Raw genomic sequence first — 18737 nt, forward strand, 5'->3', positions numbered from 1 at the left:
TAGAATTAATTAGGGACCTGCCAGGTATTACTGGAACTAATGTTAAACAAGTCATATTTCTCCAAGCGCTCTCAGCAATACTCACACGAACATAAGAAAGGCCCATCTTGCTCGTTTGGTTGTTAGTAGCTTATTGATCCCAGAATCCCATCAAGCAGCTTCTTGAAGGATCCCAGGGTGTCAGCTTCAACAACATTACTGGGGAGTTAACTCCAGACTCTCACAATTCTCTGTGTAAAAAAGTGCCTCCTATTTTCTGTTCTGAATGCCCCTTTGTCTAATCTCCATTTGTGACCCCTGGTCTTTGTTTCTTTTTTCAGGTCGAAAAAGTCCCTTGGGTCGACATTGTCAATACGTTTTAGAATTTTGAATGCTTGAATTAGGTCACCACGTAGTCTTCTTTGTTCAAGACTGAACAGATTCAATTCTTTTAGCCTGTCTGCATATGACATGCCTTTTAAGCCCGGAATAATTCTGGTCGCTCTTCTTTGCACTCTTTCTAGAGCAGCAATATCTTTGTTATAGCGAGGTGACCAGAACTGAACACAATATTCAAGATGAGGTCTTACTAGTGCATTGTACAGTTTTAACATTACTTCCCTTGATTTAAATTCAACACTTTTCACAATGTATCTGAGCATCTTGTTAGCCTTTTTTATAGCTTCCCCACATTGTCTAGATGAACATTTCTCAGTCAACAAAAACTCCTCGGTCCAATTTCAGTATCTCCCATATGATATTTATAATGTACATTTTTATTTCCTGCGTGCATTACCTTATGCTTTTCTCTATTAAATGTCATTTGCCATGTGTCTGCCCAGTTCTGAATCTTGTCTAGATCATTTTGAATGACCTTTGCTGCTGCAACAGTGTTTGCCACTCCTCCTACTTTTGTGTCGTCTGCAAATTTAACAAGTTTGCTTACTATACCAGAATCTAAATCGTTAATGTAGATTAGGAATAGCAGAGGACCTAATACTGATCCCTGTGGTACTCCACTGGTTACCACACTCCATTCTGAGTCTTTATCTGTCTGTATCTGGAATCTGCAACATTGGATTTCTTGTGCTAACTGCCCTGTTTCACATGGCAAATGGAGTTTCTGCATTTTCTGCTGTGTGTGTGTGTGTGCTTGCACTGGGATGAACCATTCTTTCAAAATGTACAGTTCATTATTAATGCTTGCCAACAGACTTATGCCAATTAAGACATTAAAATGTTTAGGTACAATTGCAGACTGCTTTGTGTACCACAGCATACATGTATCAACAGTATACCATACAGTGCGAACTATAATGGAAAGTGTTAACATACATGTAGGGTCTGACATGTTGCATGTCCCATTTGTTTTCAGGTACTCCTTTCCTCAAATGTAATATTCCTCTACATACCTCAGCACGAGTACCAGGCATTCTGCTGTTTGTTAAAGCACACACTGACAGCAAACACTGGGGGAATGCTAATGCAGTTACCACTCACAAGGACTATCATTTCCCAGTGTTGTATCTGTATGGCCAGACTTCGGGAAAAATTTGTTATGTGCTTAGTGATGCAATTGCGATGTCATTGATGATTTCAAGTGTGACGGGAAACCAATATATTTCAACCAAATCTAAACAAAGTTTTTACGCACACATGGTTTGTCAGGACTCACACGTTTGCCACTGTCCCCTGAGATTATTTCATTATTATTATTTTTAATCATGTAGGAAATACAGCTGGATTGTGTGAGGTTCAAGCTGGGGAGAACTTGAAAACATGGGCCTGGAATTACTTGGATCGGAGCGGACTGAAGGACTGATACCGCGTCGCGCTCCTTTCATGCGACTGCCTGCGTACGGTTGCTTATTTTACAGAAATCCATTTCAGGCTTTTTGCCGACTGCTTAAAGAATAATTATTTTTGCTTAAAGAATAATTTATTTTTTGTATCTCTATTTAGCTGCACTACAGTAATGCTGCTAAGTTTAAGTGTCCATTGGCTGTCAGATTTCTTCATCCTTATAAAAGTATATTAACAAACATTATTAATACGCATTAAAGCAACGGCACTGTCTGTTGCACGCGTGTTACAATCTGTTCAAATTAGGTTTGCGGTTTTCAATAATATTACAAAATAATAAGAGCTAGGGGTAATATGGGGTTTAATTAAGATTTATAAAATGGCTTGAATAAATTAAGTGCTGAACAAGATCACATGACTGTGGAAATAATTGCCTTACCTGATCTATTAATACTACTTAATACTAATAGTTATCTATTCTAAACAGCGCTTCTGTAGGTAAACATTTCAACATACAGGGAGTGCTTCTCAGTGGAAGGATACATAATACATTTCTTATTTTTTTTCCTTTAAAAAGCTAGTTTGTGCAATTATTTAAAAAAATGTAGCCATTTTATAAGCGAAATACCCAACTCCAGGGCGTGCAGTAAGACAATTCTTACCACCCTTCCTGGGTGATTGAAGGCACTCTGCCTGCGTCCTTGTGCCACACAACGCACCCAAGGCGTGCGTTAAGAACTGTCTTACCACACACACTGTCGTGGTTCAGCTATTCGCTATAAATGACACAGATACTTCTGTACCATCAGCAGTAAGATTTTGCAAGAAGATACTTTCTTTGACACGGTTGGCTCCGTTTTAACTTCTTTTCTGTCCGACTTTTTTGGGGCAAATTGAGTTACTTATTTGCTGATTCACATAATTTTCCCCTTTCAATTTTTTGTTTTTGTTACTTTGCTATGTGAAACCGCTATTTTAATACTCATAATAATTTCGCAGTCGCTTTTATCCAAAGCGACTTACAGACATTAGGGGTGACTCTCCATCAACAGCTGCTGCTGCAGAGTCACTCGCAACAGGACTTGGTTTCAGGTCTCATTCGAAGCATATTTTGCCGAACTTAAAGCTGTACAATTTAGATTTATAACCACCCCTGTGTATCGTGGATGGGGTGGGGGCGGCATACACGCACGGCTTATTTCCATCACCTGTGTTGTACAGATATTATATATAAATATAAAACACATTCATTAAGTTACCTGTCGTTATCCTCGTTTATACAATTATATAAAACGTGTTAAAACAAACACTTTTCATCTTGCGAAGGACTGCACTGACAGCAATAAAGTACATCGGCTCAAATTACAGAAATGTAGTGTTGTTTATGGTATTTAACGATTGCTTGTGTTACTTCGTTGTAACTTTGTGGTTATTATGAGGACCGCCATTTCCTCCTTCCTCTGTGGTTTTTATTACAAATTCCCCTGACATAATCCCAGCTTCAACTACAACAGCTCGTTCTTCATCGGTAATGAGTGAAGCCTCGTTTAATAAAGCTAGTAACAGACTTGAAGAAAGAACCCACAGCCCCAGCAGGGTCACAGTAATTGCCAGAAAGCGCAACCTTTGCTGCACAACTCGCTATTCAAGTGTGGACAAAACAGTTGCAGGCGACCGAGTTGTGCAATTTCGAGAGCGGCTTGTTGCGCAGCTGATGGCTCGGGTGTGGACCGGGTTTAAAAACCAACATGAACCGGCAGTTCGAGATTTCTTTCAGCAAGCACATTAGGGAGGGTCTGCCATTCCAAAGGCAGACCGATTGCAGTTTGAATGCTGCATGTCTACTTTAACACGAGCTCGGGGTTAAACGAACATGATATTTATTTTTTTAACATAGAACTATTTGTAATATCTGAAGTTAAAAAAACAAACAAACAAACAAAACGTTTTATTGATTAATGGCGCTGGTAAGCTTGTAACTTGCTTACAATTTGAAACTGCAACAATGTGTGTTTGTTTAGCAGACGCGTTTATCCAAAGCGATTTACACGTGTTACACTGTAATACAAGGTTACAGTTCAAGAATTAAAGTTATACACTAAAATACAACAGAGACGCAACAAATGTAACAAACAACAATAAACACTTCCTGATTTAACTGTTATTCAATAGTACTGCTTGTGTGTCTTACGTGGCAGGAGAAACTCATTTCTAGCTTTTTATTATCTTTTTTATTTTAATTCCGGAAATCATACGATCCCTGCTCATCACACACCCAAATGAGAAAAGCAAATGAGGAATTCCAAACATTTAAAATCGAACTAACTAATAAAAAGACACAGCATAACCCCCCGATGTCTATCCACGACTGCCGCTCCCCCTATATACAGCGCGATCATCACAGACCCGTGCTGGGGCAAACGACTGGAACAAAAATGCAACCAGTCTGGATCTGTCACCAGTGCGTCCCAAACTAAACCACTCTTAAAAAAAATGCAAATTACCTTCTTTTATCGCCCGCGTCTTGCAGACTGGTGTGAAACAATTTAAATATACACTTTTATATAGTTTTGTCCTTCCTTAAGCGGCTTGATCAATGACGCCACGCTATGTCTTCAATGCCAGCAGGCTGGCTTTTAATACGCCACTGGAGCTCTCGTCACCTGACTTAGTCACACGACAGGGTTGCATTCTGCAGCAACAGACGCAGGGATACGCCACCGCTTTCCAAACAGCATGGGAACAAGCACAACCACCCCCACTGGGAATTATTTATTTAAAAAAAGTCCTTTAGTTTAAAAACCATACAAGCGGGCGGCGAAGCCCTTTCCCGTTTGCCAAAACACGGTCTCACAGCTTCTTGTACAAATTCAATATAATGGTGCGCACAGTACTCCAGCATTTACACAGACCGCCCCGACCAGACTGTTTGCGGTGTGACCCAGGCCCGGTTTTTGGGATGGAACCGCATAACAGAGTCACATTTTGATTGATATTCATGTGACAGACATGGACCAATTAAAACGCGAGACTGTTATGCCGTCAAATCCCCAAAACCGGGCCTGGGTCAGACCTCAACTTTTTGCCCTGTTTAAATACTTGCCTGCTAATCACAGGCATACAAATTCGAGCCAGGTGAACCAACATCCTGGCTCACTCCCGTGGTGTTCTGGGGAATGTAGTCCTGCAGCACCCTCCTGTACTACAGATTTTCTCCTCCACCACTACACGTGTGTGTGTGTATAATATATATATATATATTCATTTTATTTACTCTCTGCATTTTCCTCCCAGCTGAAGATCTTGTAGTCATGAACGTGGTTCCCTGTTCAAATCCCAGCTCAGACACTTGCTTTCCTGCTAGCGCTGTCTTTTGGATTGTAAGTGAAAACTAAGGTCATAGTGGAACGAAAACAAAAATCAGAGGTGTTTTGGAAGCATGCTGATTTGGGCAAGTCTTGTGGTAGAAGTTTTTCACTCCACTTCTGAAAGAGACTCAGTGAGACAAACAAGGCCGAATCGAACAAAGTTTTATCAATCAAAGTTTGCAAACTTTGAGAACATTCTCAATACACGCAGGTGTTAGGAAACCGAGCAACGTTCTGAGCTACGCAGATCCAGTAAGCATAATATATACCCTGTAACCTACAGTAATTGCGAGCCAGTCACAGAAGCTTAACTCAATATTAGCGGATAGCAACAACTTGGAAGATTAAGATGAGACCAATCATAACAACTTACCCTAGAGAAAAGATTCTTAAGCACATTGTTAAAGGCCACACAATACGCCATTAACTCATCGTCATATCCCTGACGGGTCAGCTGGTGCCTGGTATGAGGTAAATGATTAGACATACACATCACTCGTCCAGTCAAAACCTCATGCGGACTCAGGCCGTGTGCAGAATGAGAGTGTCCTCTCATGTACATCAAGGCCAGAGGAAGAACCATTCCCCCATGCCAGCCCTGTTTCAGCACAGAGTTTAGTCAGCTTACTTTTCAAGGTCTGATTTACGCGTTCCACAGCGCCCCCGCTTTTAAAATCAGTATGGAAAGAGGCCCCCAAACAGTCAATTATTTTGTTCACAAAATGTGACCCGTTGTCTGAGCTCAATTTCATGGGCACTCCATATCGGGGTTTAATTTCCCTTGCCAACACGTGGGCTACCGCTAGAGTGGACGCATGTTTGACGGGGAAAGCTTCTACCCAGCGTGAGAACATATCTACAAGGACTAGGCAGTACTTTTTTTTTTTTTTTTATGGAGTTAGTTCAATAAAGTCCATCATGACGTGGTCAAAGGGCTGGTTCGGTTTGGGATGGGCTGCTATGGGAACCCCGGTTCCTTTCCCCATGTTGTTCTGCATACATATAACACATTTAGAACAAAACTGAGCAGCAAAAGCAGCAAAGCCAATGCAAAACCAAAATTGATAAACATAGTCCACCACCCCTCCTTTGGACACATGGTCAAGACCATGCGCCCACTTACACATCAAAGGATAACAGGCTCTGGGCAGGATGGGCTTGCCAGTGGGACACAACCACAGCCCAGATTCAGTCTGGCCGCCATGTTTCGTTTTCCATTGGCGTTTTTCTCTGTCGTCCGCAGATGCCTGGAGGTCAAGAATGTCCTGCAAGGAAAAAGGTTGATCTGCAACAAGGGAGGTTAGTAATTGTTGAACAGAGGGAGAACCTTCACGTGTTGCTGCTGCATTAGCTGCAGCATCAGCTCGTGCGTTACATAGGGAGACAGCGTCAGTGGAGTTAGTGTGCGCTACGCATTCTACTACAGCTATTGATCTGGGTCTCGCAATGGCCTCTAATAGGTTCTTTACCAATTATTTCTACACTAGCCAGTCATGCCTAAGAAAGTCATCATTTGCTTCTTTAACAGTGGCTGTGGTATTTTTATTATAGCTTCAGCTCTGTCACGACCCAATGACTTCCTTGCAGCTGACAGCCTGTGCCCTAAATAAGTAACTTCCTGTTTTCAGAGCTGCAGCTTGTGTTTGCTGGCTTTGTGAAAAAAAAAAAAAAACACAGAGCAAGGCCTTTGTATCAGTTTCGCTGGCTTCCAAGGATTCAGAGCACAGTAATAAATCATCGACATACTGTACCAACTTACCCCTGGCATGGGGATATGAACCCTGATAAATTTGCCTGCATGGCAGCACTAAACACGGCCGGGGACTCGTTGTGCCATACAGTCTAAGTCCAAGTTCATTGTTTACCTTCAAATGTGAAGGTAAACCACTCTTGAGAACCCTCTTCGACAAGTAATTGGATTCGTTACAACTGGGGTTCTTTGCTGCACAGCCAAATTGATTTCACGGAGATCTTGCACGAACCGTCATTCTCCATTAGCCTTATGCACATGGAGAATGGGGGAATAACATCGTGCCCCGGTGGCAAATACTATAGCACCCCTTTTTAATAGTTCCTCATGGAGGGATCGAATACCCTCAACAGCATCTCGCCCCAGTGGGTACTGCTTTCGTTTGGGTCGATGGGTGCTTTTTGGCTCTACTACTAATGGCTCACAGTTTTTGATGTGGCCGAAATCATTTTTGGTTCAGGCCATAATTGCTGGGGTATATCTTTCAACCAGTTTGGATCCGCCCCTATGTCTGCAGTCATCAGGGGTTGTGGATCAGGACAGAACGAAAGTTCCAGTGCCACCCTGTGACCGGCCCAAGCACTCCTATTTAACATCAGAGTTTCTCTAGCTGTGCAGTTTGAGTTCCCGGCAGCAGGTCCCAGCATAAAGCCAGTCGGATCGAAACCCACAACTGATATGCATCAGTGGCATATCAACAGTGATGCCCTCAGTGTTGCATTCAATCTAAATCTCTACCACACAGGTTCACTGGGCATAATTGGGAATATATAAACGAGTGCATCACGAACATGTCATTACATCTTACACTCACCTCTTCCGTGAGCAATTCCTTGTTAATTTAGCCAGAGGCCCCTGCTGTTGACATAAAGTCACTAGACACCCTCAGGTGCTGAGCATCTTCCTTTCTTATTAACGACATTGGTGCTCCTGTGTCTACCAAAAAAGTTTTTTCTTTGCCTGTTACATTTAATATCACCTTTGGCTTGTTTTGGTTTCATATATTTGGGGACTGTGACAAAGTGCCCGCCCCTGTGCATATTATTTGTTATATGTTGTGTGTGTGTAAATGTTGGTGTATAGTCATTGGTACACGGGATATAAACGGGTCTGTAACACGAGTGTTTAAAATGTATATTTGTATTTAGGCACGGGAGTGTACATCACTTCACGGACATTTAAAGCAGTTAATATGTGAGCACGAGGTTGCACAAAATTAATTCACGTGCTGGGATTCAAGTGAATAATTAATTAGTAATTGAATCCCAGCCCAACAGTATATATAGATGCACGTTTTCACTTACTCGCGGTGGGGTGTTCGGTGAGTTGAGAACGGGATTGGAGACGGAGGTAAAATAAGAAGTATAATAATAATAATAATAATAATAATAATAATAATAATAATAATAATAATAATAATAATAACGTACAGTAAAATATATCTGCTCACCGTATTTTTTGTTTAGTATTAGTCCATTGTGTTTGTCTGTTTATTTTGGCTACCAGTGCCGTGTCCTGTTTCTGTTTGTTTGTTCAACCCTCTTATTTTCTGTTCTGTTTATTAAATGCTGAGTGAAACATTCGCTCAGCTCCACCAAACCACACCTCTCTGTCATTCATTCCTTTTCCTGGTTCTGACGCCGCCCACTTCGGCCGTCTCTGTGACAGGGACATATTACTTTTTGTGCTTCCTGATTATTGTCACTTGGTCTCTCTGCTGTTCCCTCCTTATCTCATTGTGTCTGGGGTTCATCTGCCCACAAACCTTGTGTTCCCCGGTTTCCTGAACCACCCCCTGACTGACTGCAATTGTTACTCCTATGTCCTTCTTTATGACAAGTCCAGCATTCACCCTGTTGTTTGTTATCAAACCCTTGACCCACTAGGCCCCTACCTCTCCATCGCTGTTGCCCCCGTCCTCGTCCACCACGACCACCACGCCCCCCTGCTTTGCCCCGTATTCAGGTATTTGATTCTGGTGGTATTGCACAAGCACCAATTGCAACTTCCCTTTTTTTAAAAAAATTGTTTTATTTTTTTCTTTCTTGTGCAGCCTGTTTAGTTTATGGCGCAATACCTGTCCTATTTCACCATTGCATTTGAACCAATGTTTGTGCCTGTTTAATGAATTGTCCAGAGTCCTTACACCGATCAGGCAGGTCTTTGGCCATTCGGCATGTCCTGGCTGGTCTCGAGGTGGTTTTGGTTGGGGATTAGGATATGCCACCAAAGAAAGGGTCTCTGTCATTGTACTGTTCTGTGACTTCTTTCGCTTCACTCCCGTTTTGGAGCGTGTTGTCGGGGCTGTGCCTGCTGCTGCGTAGCTTTGTGGCTTTCCTGCGCTGGACCCTCCCCCAAGGGAAGAGCTGGATGTTACCATGCTGTTGCTGTCACTGGAGTAATTTCCTTCATCGTCGTCAGCATCCGGTAGGGGCGGTGCAGTGGGGGGGAGGGGGGCGCAGCTGTAGTAGGGAGGGGGAGCAAGGCGTTCCAACTTCTCTACTCTATTCTTGCCCTTTTTTAACACATGTCTGTATCATTAATTCTTTCTTTTCCTTGCCCTTTTCTTGTTTCTCTAGCTCATCCTCTGCATTATTTCCCAGTTTCTAAAACTATCCCAATCTATTCTTCCATACGCTTCTTCTTTTGTTTTTTCCCATGTTTCTAACTACCTCCTACAGTTAGCTAATTTACTTGTACTTAATGTTCCACCAAGGGGGAAACTTGACTTAGCGTACCACAAGTCATTTTGACTCAGGGGACTTGGTCCCCATCTATCATGCATTTTTCTCTGACATCCTGTCAAACTAGTACAATCAACAATACTACTTTTTTCCACACCCATTATGTCACTTAATCTTCTAACTTCTCTTAAACAAGTTTTTTCTAATTCGTTATTATTGTGCCAAATTTGATTACACAAATTGCCCATTTATTATAGTATTTTCTTTTAGGAAATTAGTTTACTATTTGTCCGGTCCATTGACATGATTTTTTTTTTATTAATTTAAACAGTGTACACTTGAATACTTGAATTCCAATCTCGGGCCAGGTATTTTTTTACACAATACTTATTTTCTTTGTATTTTATAAGTCGACTATAACCATTCCTTTCAAACCAGATTTCACTCAATTCAGACATATATTAGAACATAACAAGCCGAATTAATAATAACAAGATATTTCAAGTTCTATAAAGTTTAAATGTTAATCTTGCACAATGTCAGATTGCCAAGTTCAGGCCATTAGTTTACATTTTATTACAATGTGTTCTAAAACAAACACAGAAAAAGAGACTTTAACACAGAACATTTCTTAGAATTCAACAGAAACAAGAGAATTAATAATAACAAGATATTTCAATTTCTATTTCAAGACACACAGTCTTATTCAAGAACAGTAATTACTTTCAATTTGTATACACTATTTCAAAACACAAAATCTTCAAGACACACTTTCCCACGGACTGACACACAGTCCTGTATAGACACACAGTCTAATTTAAGACACACAGTCTTATTATGAATAGACACACAGTCTAATTCATTGCCACAGACCGACACACAGTCCTGTATAGACACACAGTCTAATTTAAGACACACAGTCTTATTATGAATAGACACACAGTCTAATTCATTGCCACAGACCGACACACAGTCCTGTATAGACACCCAGTCTAATTTAAGACACACAGTCTTATTATCTCACAGTTTAACCAATTCTGTAACCAATTCTAGCCAATTGAAATAGATACTAAAATTGCAACCAATGAGAATCCAGTCTCAAGCAATTCTGCTTCATGCAGTAATCTTGCAGCTTACTAGAAAATGCATTTCAATCACCCACTAAAAAATAAAAAACAAAAATGCTTTACTTAGGCACATATCAAAGCCTTGAATAACAGATGAAAAAAAGAAAGTAAGTTTGCAGAATGCACAGTGCCATGGGGTGGCAGGAAATGGCTGGTGATGCAGTGCGGTATCCAGGCTGCTGTAAATCAGTGAGTGAGATCAGAGGGGGAGATCAGTGTGCAGAGTGTGATCAGTGTGATCAGAGGGGTAGATCGGTGTGATCAGAGGGGTAGATCAGCGTGATCAGTGAGATCAGAGGGGTAGATCGGTGTGCAGAGAGAGATCAGAGGGGTAGATAGGTGTGATCAGTGAGATCAGAGGGGTAGATCGGTGTGCAGAGTGAGATCAGAGGGATTGCACTTCACTTCACGTGCATTTAAAGTATTTAATGGTATGTGAGCACGGGGTTGCACAGATTAAGTCACTGCCTGCTGTGTGATTCCTTTTGTTATCTAATGACAACGGCTAGTGAAAGGACGGTTGTGCTGCATCACTCTTTCACAGATCTGGGGCGGATTGAGCGCCACGTTCCACATTATAGTGGAACTGGTAAAGGAGGACATGCAGCCAGCAAGGAATTACGTGTGGGCTCCTGTGCCAGCGGAGAAAACAATGGCAATCGTTTTGCATAGGCTGGCATCCTCAGCTGACTACAGGGTAGTTGGCAATGTGTTTGGGGTGCATAAATCCACAGTTCATTAATGTATTTACATGTCTTCTCCCACGCTCAGGGGCACTGCAACACGTACATACTGTATGTATGCCAGATGTAACTGAAGCAAAAAAGCATTGCTCTGCGTCAGTGAAAAGTTCGGGTGGCCCTTAGCAATAGGGATGATTAGGTCTTGACAACATATCTGTAAGGAATACAGGATATTATGACTTTTTTATGCAAAGGACATTATAAAGTCATAAATCCATAATGTGCCAAAATACAGCTATTTAAATCATTTTGACATGTCTTGCTACTTTATTTGAAAGCTTTAGAGACATCTAGTGCGACATGCCAGGGTCTGCATATGATGCTGCGGTGTTCTGGGCTTCAGGATTGTGTACCCGTCAACACGGACTTACGCAGGTTAGGATTTCTCAGGGATTAATGTATTCTTAATGGGAATAGGCTATTCAGTCACAAAAACACTGCCAGGGGGCACTTGAAAGGGAGGTGGTGGATACTGCTGAAACAGACTGAAGTGCAGCATGAGTTTGTTCCCAGACTTGCCACTGCCTGCTGAATCCTGCACAACCCCGTGCCAACAACAAAATGAGGTGTTGAGGAAACAGTGGCTGACGCCTGTGAGACAGACAGGGAAGGTTTCCCAGCTGCCAGTTTCAATTGGACACCAGCGATCTGAGGAGGCTTGTCCTGTCAGAGATTCTCTCCTTTCTTTGTTTTAAGTTTTGTTGGATTTACAGTTGGGTTAAATATCAAACACAATCAATATGATCATTTGTAATTGTATTTTGACATTATTTATTTATACGTTACTGTCGTGAGGTGCGTCCGTCTCCCCTGGGACGGGTGCCTCACTTTGGAGGGCGACCTCGACAGCACATAGATTGTCCCCTGATGGAGGGGGCGTCTTGGCTTCTGCAACAACTGGATAAGTGCCAACGTCAACACTAGGTGTGTTTTATGTTGCATCCTCAGCAATGCTCTGCAGGAACATAGAGAACATCCCCACGGTTTCCTGATGTTTGCTGCCGCTGTTGTGTCATCCACCTCAAGCTCACGGCGATGCTCTGCCTGCTGGAACAGGACCTGTTGCTGTTGTATCTGGCGTTGCATCCGTCTCATCTCCAGTAGGCTCGACCGCCTGTACTCTGCTGCTGAAGGGTGTTGTTGTGCTAGATGAGCAATGCGACGTCCTACTTTGACGTAGCAGTAATGCAAGTTTGTGAACATACATGTAAAATGCAACAAGACGTTACCTTCATCAAGGCAGCAGGATGGTTCTAAGCCTCTCGATACATCATGGCTTGTCATTGTATGTTGTTGCTCTATAAACATTGTCTTTGAAAAAAAGAGTTTTTAAAGATAGGAAAATTCCTCTGGGGGTTTTCTGACAGAGATAATCAAAACGTTACATCTACTAATATAATCATAAAATTATCTGAAGAATTAAAGGACAAACTGAGGCCTGCTACAGGTAGATACCATGGTGTCCCTGAAGTGTTACAGATTTCTTTGGCTCTGAGATTCTATGCAACTGGGTCTTTTTTAAATTCTGTAGGGAATTGTTTGTCTGCTAGTGTATAGAGTTTCTCAGGAACTTGCAACTAAATTAACATCCTTTCCAGAGAGTTGTCTACACTAAACAAAATGAAAGCTGATTATTTTTTCTTTTTTTTTGCCATTGTTGGTTTTTCAAATGTTGTAGGAGCAATTGATGGGACTCACCTAAAAAATAAAACTCATTCTGCAAATGAGTTTTAATGGATATTAACCAAAGCCTTGGCTACTTACACCATTGCTCAATCCAGCAAGTGAAGATCCTGTGGGTTACAATGTCTCACATATAAAAACGAGCAATGTGACTGGAAGATTCTTTGGTGTATCGAAAAGAAGGTTCCATGGTCTTCATGGAGAACTGAGGAGGGCTCCTGACCGAGTTTATAGCGTTATTTGTGCTGCTGTTGTTCTGCGTAACATAGCAAGGTAACAGCTGGATTTTGCAAATCAGTATATTGCAGTAATAGTATTTCTTTCCCTTACTTCAATCTAGGATTAAAGTTGTCTTGGATTGCAACTGTGCATTGTTTAAACCTACTTAAAAATAAGATCGGTTTAATATAATTGCAACAGATGTATTTCTCTTTAATCAAAAGACAGTTATCCCTTTTTTAATGTTATTGAAAAGAGCTTTTGAACTTTTTTCAATGATTGTAGTTAAACTTACTGTTACCCTTGTCTAGAGATGCACACATCTTCATATATCATTTCTTACTTATTTCATGTTTTTATAATTCATGTAAGATCAGGAACAATATATATTTTAAACACACATCTGAATAGTGAACTAACAAGAAAATAAATCCTATACAATAAAATCAATTCTACAGTGTGGTTAATGTTGCGAGAGCAGCATAGTAAGCTACTGTCTTCATTAATGTCCAGGAACTCTGCCCCCCCTAGACCCACGGGGACCAGAGGGACCTGAAGCTCCTTTGAGTTCAGTGGATGATTGTGGCAAAGTGACTAGTGGAGGGGAACAGGTGTAGTGGTGATGCGATGCAGGAGTGGCATGCAGATAACAGTTTCCAGTGAAAAGGTGCTTTTATTTATAATCCAGGTCTGGTGACCGGATAATAAAAAAAAAATAATAATAATAAATCCCCGGCGATACACAACAATGTGTAAAGCACGGAGATAACAAAAACAGGGCACAGTCCAGAACAAAAATGAACCCAGGTCACCAGTGCTGGGTGAGTGCAGACGTGAGGGAGCGTGGTGAATACATCACAGTGCTGACCCTTTGCAACAGCTCCGGAGTAGTGCTCGGTCTACAGTGAAACAAACACAGACAGTTAATAAACAAACACAACAAGTAATCACAAAAACACTGCAAGTTCCACTCTCGCTCCTTCTTCCTCCAAACGAAGGAAAAGATCAGCGTTACCCTGGCCCCTATATGTAATCCCGCATGATATCTAGGTAAACGGTTGCAGCTGCCTTATTACTTGCAGCTGCCTCTCGTTTACCTTTCAAATCAATACGGTCTTACAACAGAGTCGCGCTTCTTTCCAGGCTGACCCACTTCCCTGACCCGGAAACGAACTGTCAGGCCAGCCCTTCCAGATGCTTCTCCTCTCGTTCTTTATCGCCCTCACAGGTCGGGAGGAAGATTCATCACCTGAACTCATCTTTCCGTCACAATGATATACCAACAGAGCAGCAGGGAGACCTCCACAATGAAGGCTCTGGGAGATACATCAGACAGCTGATTTGTTTTAAATCGCCTAGAATACATTGCGGGCTTGGCTAGTTAGACCAGTCTTAGGTAAGACACCTTTATGCAACAGGCTTAGCCATATGGTTTTATCAGGACTGATTTTCAAATTATCTCTGGCATAGACACACACACACAGTCTGGAGAGAATGCTGTGTTCATTCTTGTTCCTTGATGTGTTTCTTGACACATTGTAGCATATATTTTAACTGAATATTGATTATTTAATATTAAGTTTACTTTCTGGTCGTTGACGTCACCACTCAATCATCCTGTCGCACGCACTTGTATCAGTTAATGTAAATAAATTAAATTAAAATACCAAGATTAACTTACTTCAATATATCCTTTTTTTGTGTTTGTTGTATATTTGTTAATATTTTAAAAAATATTCCTCATTAATAACTTTATAGTAGTTAGTAACATTTCTTAAGGTCTGGTCACACGGGCAACTTTTGTTGACGGCAAAAAGAGGAACACGTATTGCCTTGCAGTTTGTGCTGGTCACACGAGAGACAGGCAGTCGACACGCTGGCAACAACTAACGCAAGCCAATCACAATGCATGCTTTTGTCACAAGACATGAGCATGCTGCGAAGAAAGACTACCATTTTAAAAAGCACTAATTACATTAACAAACCTGCGGTTCCTTCTTAATTAAATAATAAGGTGTACATTAGCACAATTATTTAGTTAGGAGGTCTACATATTTAATATGCCAAACAAATATATCTGTATTCATTAACCTGAACAACATTATCAACACTGTACTTTTAATTCTAGGATTTCGACAGCTTGAAAGTAGACCCAAGATGATTTTTTATTTTTTTTTTAAACTCGTTTACTGTTAAAATGAAAGACGTTATGATTGGGGGTTGATGTAGGAATGACACACGTGTACTGCATACACATTTATTTATTTATTTTTTTTAAATAAGCTACAGGTGTTTCATTATTGTAAGGATTGTATTTATCGCTTAAGCATGTTATTGTAAATCATGGACATTAACATTCACTTATCCACATACACACCGTACTGCATATCTATAGACTACATATAATTAATTGGATGCAAAGGAGGAATCAGAACATACCATATACGCTGTCTGTCTGAATAGAACCTATACCCTTATTATCATGTGACATTACTGTCTAATCTGATTGGTTCGTATTGAAAACGTTGCCCTTGTGTCATCTGAATCGTCCTAAGTGGGAGACTCATCGCCGGTGTGTGGACCAGGGTGGTGACAAGCCGGCCACAGCTCTCGTCCCCTTGCTGCCATCGACAAAAGTCACCCGTGTGACCAGACCTCAACAGTGCCTGATTGACATTCATAAATAAAACCAGACAAGTCAGTTTACAAGAAATTACTTTTGTTTATTTCAATGTTACAAAATGAGGTAGGTTCAAAGTATCAGTATAGGATTTATAATAACTCATTTTGTAATTTATTAAACCACATATTTGATCAGAATTCTAAATATATCGAAACATTTAAAAATGCATTAATATATTCTACCAAGACAGGTTCAAACGATGGATTAATTTAACATGCACCATTTACAAATTAATCCTATAATTTTTATGCACCATGGAAATGCAATAAAGATGCAGATTTACCATACTTGGTTTAGAAAGAAGTTAAAGTCTCAGAGTAAAGTTTTGACTCCTCATGGTGAAGATGATTTTGGAAAGTCCAAAGAATGAGGTTTAGTTTTACCTGGCTGTGTGTTTATCTTTTTTGGAAACTTGTAGTGACATCCAGCAAGATGGAATCATGAAGCTGTCCTTTCCAACAAGCCGTGCTGTGTTCCAATAAAAGTTCCTCAGATGATGTAGTTTTCAAAGGCATCTCACCCTTGAAGTGTATTAGCTTGAGAATAGCAAGAACATAAGTGAAAAAGTCCCTTGGGTCGACACTGTCAATACCTTTTAGAATTTTGAATGCTTGAATTAGGTCGCCACGTAGTCTTCTTTGTTCAAGACTGAACAGATTCAATTCTTTTAGCCTGTCTGCATATGACATGCCTTTTAAGCCCGGAATAATTCTGGTCGCTCTTCTTTACACTCTTTCTAGAGCAGCAGTATCTTTTTTATAGCGAGGTGACCAGAACTGCACACAATATTCAAGATGAGGTCTTACTAATGCATTGTACAGTTTTAACATTACTTCCCTTGATTTAAATTCAACACTTTTCACAATGTATCCAAGCATCTTGTTAGCCTTTTTTATAGCTTCCCCACATTGTCTAGATGAAGACATTTCTGAGTCAACAAAAACTCCAAAGTCTTTTTCATAGATTCCTTCTCCAATTTCAATATCTCCCATATGATATTTATAATGTACATTTTTATTTCCTGCGTGCAGTACCTTACACTTTTCTCTATTAAATGTCATTTGCCATGTATCTGCCCAGTTCTGAATCTTGTCTAGATCATTTTGAATGACCTTTGCTGCTGCAACAGTGTTTGCCACTCCTCCTATTTTTGTGTCATCTGCAAATTTAACAAGTTTGCTTACTATACCAGAATCTAAATCATTAATGTAGATTAGGAATAGCAGAGGACCTAATACTGATCCCTGTGGTACACCGCTGGTTACCACACTCCATTCTGAGGTTTTTTCTCTAATCAGTACTTTCTGTTTTCTACATGTTAACCACTCCCTAATCCATGTACATGTGTTTCCTTGAATCCCAACTGCGTTCAGTTTGAAAATTAATCTTTTGTGCCGGACTTTGTCAAAAGCTTTCTGGAAATCTAAATAAACCATGTCATATGCTTTGCAATTATCCATTATCGATGTTGCATCCTCAAAAAAATCAAGCAAGTTAGTTAGGCACGATCTCCCTTTCCTAAAACCATGTTGACTGTCTCCCAGTACCCTATTACCATACAGGTAATTTTCCATTTTGGATCTTATTATAGTTTCCATAAGTTTGCATATAATAGAAGTCAGGCTTACTGGTCTGTAATTACCTGGTTCAGTTTTGTTTCCCTTTTTGTGGATCGGTATTACGTTTGCAATTTTCCAGTCTGTCGGTACCACCCCTGTGTCAAGAGACTGCTGCATGATCTTGGTTAGCGGTTTGTAAATTACTTCTTTCATTTCTTTGAGTACTACTGGGAGGATCTCATCCGGCCCAGGGGATTTGTTTATTTTAAGAGCTCCTAGTCCCTTTAACACTTCTGCCTCAGTTATGCTAAAGTTATTTAAAACTGGATAGGAACTGGATGACATGTGGGGCATGTTTTCAGTATCTTCCTTTGTAAAAACTTGTGAAAAGTAATCATTTAACATATTTGCTATTTTTTTTTTCTTCATCTACTATTTTGCCATTTGTATCTCTTAAACATTTAATCTCCTCTTCATCTTTGAAGAGATGAACAGAGCAGGTTGTGGAGAACTGATGCTGAATGGAGAGTGTGTTGAATGGCGAGAGAGAGAGAGAATGTGTGTGTCAAGTAACTGCAAAATTAAAAATCAGCCATTTATAACTGGCAACACTGGCTTGGTCTTAAATGCCAGCAGGGTCCCCTTTAATATGTCACTGAAGCTCTTTGCAAAGGGAATGCAAGCACAGCAACGCAAGAGAGAGCAGTAAAAACTAAAACCCTCTTCAATGGCCATAACATCGGATGATACATTAGGAACTCATGGCTTTCTTCTTTCATATTTTTGAAGGTGTACCAATTTTTGCTTTGTACCGTGTATATGTGCATTATAATTTTTGACTAGACCTTGTATTTTTATGGGTTGAAGAACCACAAGCAATGGAAGAAGGTATTAATGCACATTTTTTTACAAATCTTGGAGCTGCAGAGTGGTGCAGTTGATCATTTTGTTAAATATATTAATCAATTGTTAAATCAGCACACTTAAGGGTTAATTGTAGTCAAGTCACGATTACACAAACGTCCTCATTACACAATTTAACAAGGTCCCGGTCTAGCACTGTTATATATCTACCTGTACTAAAAATGTACATAAAGCCTTTCCAAAAAGTCCGCCCCCCCCCGTTTATTTCTATTACC

At 40.5% G+C, this 18737-nt stretch overlaps 1 protein-coding gene across 1 annotated transcript in view; it reads right to left on the bottom strand.

The window, feature by feature from the left end:
• LOC121306486 (lysine-specific demethylase 6B-like) overlaps nucleotides 1–18737 on the bottom strand; it is a 665627-nt gene that overhangs the window by 443273 nt on the left and 203617 nt on the right. The window lies entirely within an intron of this gene.

Source organism: Polyodon spathula, chromosome 48 (assembly GCF_017654505.1).
Source record: "Polyodon spathula isolate WHYD16114869_AA chromosome 48, ASM1765450v1, whole genome shotgun sequence".
Taxonomy (NCBI): Eukaryota; Metazoa; Chordata; class Actinopteri; order Acipenseriformes; family Polyodontidae; genus Polyodon; species Polyodon spathula.